A 4,026-nucleotide genomic window follows, 5' to 3' on the forward strand; every position below is an offset into this window, starting at 1 on the left:
GGGGCCGGCGGTCCCGGGGGCTCTGCCTCCAGACGTGGATCTAACGCCGCCCCGGTGAGAGACCAACACCACCGCTTTCCTCCCCGAGCCGCAGGGAAGCTCCGAAGCTTCTCGTGGAACCGGAAGACACTCAGAATAGCAAGAGCCGTTCTGGGAGCAAAAACAGCAGGAGGCATCACAATCCCGACTTCCAGCTCTGTCACAAGGGTCCAGTGGGGGCCGGGATGTAGCTCGGAGGCTCCGGACCCGGGTTCGATCCCCGGTACCCAAAAAAAAGTGTACAGTGGTAAAAAAACATATGGGACCAGTGCAAGAAAAAAGCATGTAGATCAACGAAACAGATTAGAGAGTGCAGGACGGATGTGGTGGAGTTGGGCGCGCCGGTAATCCCAGCTTTGGGGAGGCTGAGGCAGGAGGATGCTGTGAGTTCAAAACCAGCCTGAACTATACAGTGAGACTTCCTCTCAACAAACAAACAAACAAACAGAAATCAAACAATGACAAATGCTGGTGAAGCCGTGGGTGAAAAGCACCGCTGGTGGGAACGGAGGGAGCTAAACTGACACAACCACAGTGGAGATCGGTGTGGAGCTTCCTCAAAACACTAAAACTAGAAATTCCACTGGACCCAGATGTCCCCTTCTAGGTGTCCTCCTGAAAAGGGTTAAAGTCATCATGTTCCAGGGACCCATGCACACCCGTGTTGATAGCAGCACAACTCACTTGGGAGCAGCCTGTGTGCTCACCGGCAGACAAATAGATAAAGAAAAGGTGGACAGAGCAAGTACGGTACCTACACACAATGGAATACGACTCTGCCTCGAAGAACACTACCCTCCAGTCGTGCAGGGAAATGATGGAGTACTGGGAATTGAGCTCAGGAACCCACACCCACGAGGCAGGCACGGTGCTACTGAGCTACATCCCCAGCCCTGGCTCCTCTTATATGAGAAACCCAACATACAAATACATTTTGTTTTGTTTTGTTTTTGAGACAGGGTCTCACCATGTAGTTGAGACTGACCTGGAACTCACTGTGTAGGCCAGGCTGGTCTGGAACTCACAGCGATCCTCCTGCCTCAGCCTCCCGAGTGCTGGGATTACAGGCGTGCACCACCACGCCCGGCTACATACAAATGAATTAAATAGCAAAATAGAAGAGCACAGCACGGGCAGATGGATCTTGTGTGAATGGGGGAGGCAAACACGGAGAGGGGACTGAGAGAGGAAGGGAGTAGGATGAAGACAGGCCTTGCACACGTACCGACCCCTCAGCATGAATGTAATGGTTGTGCACGGCACGCACGAAGTAATGAAAACTGTTTGACACTAACTTTCCGAGGCGGCAGTTGAACTTGTGATTTTCCTCCCTTTTTTTTTTTTTTTTTTTTTTTTTTTTTTTTTTTTTTTTTTTTTTTTTTTTTTTTTTTTTTTTTTTTGACAGAGTCTCATTATGCAGCCCAGGCTGGCCCTGAATTCATGGCAGTCCTCCTGCTTCTGCCTCCCAAATGCTGGAATTACAGGTGTGCACCACCACGCCTAGCTTTTTTTTGTTTTTTTCTGAGACAAGGTTTTACTACATCACCCAGGCTGGCCTCAAATTCACACTCACAGCGATTCTCCTGCCTCAGCCTCCGCCAGAATACCAGAATTACGGGTCTGTACCAACACGCCCAGTAAGATTGTCCTTTTAGGAACTGAAAGAACATGCAAACACATACACACACACACAATAAAAATCCCATAAGAAGATGGAACATGAGATGGGTGTGTGGTGCCTGCCTGTGATCCTGACACCATGCAGGCTGAGGCAGGAGGATCTCCGTGAGTTTAAGGCCAGCCTGGATTGCATGGTGAGACCCTGTCTCAAAAGACCAAAAAGAAAACAACAGTAACAGCCCATTAGATCAGGCTGACACTCACAGAACACGACACATAACCACGGCAAGGTACAGGAGCTAAGGAGCAGTCTGTTCAAGACCCGTCCAGTGCCGGCCACAGCAGTGGCGATCAGTGTGACAGTGGGATCCGTGACACTGTTCGGGTCATTACCAACGCAGGGGCAAAGGCCTCCCAGCTTCTCACTACCTGAGCTACCAGGAGGCACTGCCGCAGGCTCTCTACCTTCTCCCCGGCCTGCTCCCCTTCCTCTTTTGCTACAGGATGCCCAGGGTTAAGACCCACTTCCTCCTGGAGGCCTGGCGCACACCTCTGATCCCAGCTGCTTGGGAGGCCGAGGCAGGAGGATCTCAAGTGTGAGGCCAGTCTGACCAACTCAGCGAGACCCTGTCCCAGAACAGAGGGCTCGGCTGGTCTCCCCATCCCCAGACCCTGCGCTCCCCGGGTCTGAGGGGCCACGGCCCCACCTGCAGCCTGTGGCCCTATGACTTGGGCACTGGAACATCTGCGGCCAAAGCTTTTCTAAAGTAATCCTGGGTGTTCTGAGCACAGCGAGCTTCTGCGACTCCCTGGGGCCTCCCAGGATGTGGGACCACAGGTGTGACCGCCACGCCAGGCTGGACATAGTCTCGACCTCTGAAATGCTACAGTGGCAATCGCGCCATCTTTGGAGCCGCCCCAGACCTCTCCCCAGCTTCGAGCTGAGTCTCTGGCGGCCTCTGCACGCCTTCTCAGGGGTTGCTGTCTATTCTGAGATGGGGCCTCGCTATGTACAGGCTATCCTGAAATTCGCTATGCTGACATCGAATCTGCAAAGATCCTCCTGCCTCAGCCTCCCTAGTGCTGGAATGACAGGTCTGCCCACCTTCTCAGCGTCCGTCTACTAACATCTTGCAGGAGAAAAGAAATCTTGCAGAATAAAACTCTGGACACCCCACTTGGGGAAATGATAGTGTAGTAAATCCATGTGTTTGAATCCAGGCATCGGGGCACGTGCATGCCTCTAGTCCCAGCTATTTAGGAGGCTGAGGCAGGAAGATCCCTGGATTACTGGCTCATCCCTGTAATCTCATTTGAGGAAGGAGGAGCACCATGAGTGCGAAGCCAGCCTCGGCGGCACAGCAAGCCCCTGTCTCCAACAACAAAACCAAAAACAGTCACTCCTGGTGCTTACCAAGCTTGTAGCAGGTGCAAGCAGGGGGCTGTGGGAGCTGCCAGAGCTGAGCGCCTGCTCCAGAGCCCCCAGCCAGCAGGGCCGTTGCCAGCTCAGATCATCCGCAGGAAGCGGGGCCAGGACCGGCCTGGCGGTTAGGGGTCTCGTTGCTGTTGCTGTTGTGTTGTTTTGTGACACAGGGTCTCACCATGTAGTTCAGGCTGGTCTTGACCTCATTATGTACACGGCAGCTTTTTTGGTACCGGGGATTGAAACTGGGCCCTTGAGTGTTTGAGGCAGGCAGCAGAACCACTGAGCCAAATCCCCAACCCCTGTGAACTCACTACGTAGCCCAGGTTTGCCTCAAACTGGAAGAGATCCTCCTGCCTCAGCCTCCTGAGTGTTGGACTTATAGGCATGGGCCACCATGCCTGTGCCGTCTCTGCTAATTTTTTAAAGAAGCTTTATTTTATTTTATTTACTTGGTACCGGCATTGAACTCAAGACTGCGCTTGCCAGACAGGCGGTGGAAGCACCGAGGTAAACTGCTGGCCCTAAAGAAGCTTGTGTGGGGTCCCAGCACAGTGGCTGGTATTGGACTCAGAAAGGCACCTCTGTGTTTGATGAGCAAATTAACCAAACGGAATAAGGTGTCTCAGGTAAGGTGAGGATCTCGGTTTGGTGCAGATCTGGGATTGGGCTTTCCCTCCTCAGTATAATCTGCATTTCCAAAGGGGGCTGGGCCGCAATATCTGCACGGGGGATGGCGCATCCCGGGCCGGGTGGCTCGGACAGGAGGGGCAAAGCCAGCACCTGCCCCGCCCTCTCCGCTTGTCCAAAGCCCTCGGGCCTCGCCCCGGGCCACGTGGGCCTTATTTAATGGCAGCAGCTGCAGGGGCGGCTCCCAGAGGAGACCTGCCCGGTGCAGTGCGGATGCCGGGCTCTGACGGACAGGTATGCGGGATGGGGCCGGG

Source organism: Fukomys damarensis, unplaced genomic scaffold, assembly GCF_012274545.1.
Source record: "Fukomys damarensis isolate Sample0158 unplaced genomic scaffold, DMR_v1.0_HiC HiC_scaffold_15, whole genome shotgun sequence".
NCBI lineage: Eukaryota > Metazoa > Chordata > Mammalia > Rodentia > Bathyergidae > Fukomys > Fukomys damarensis.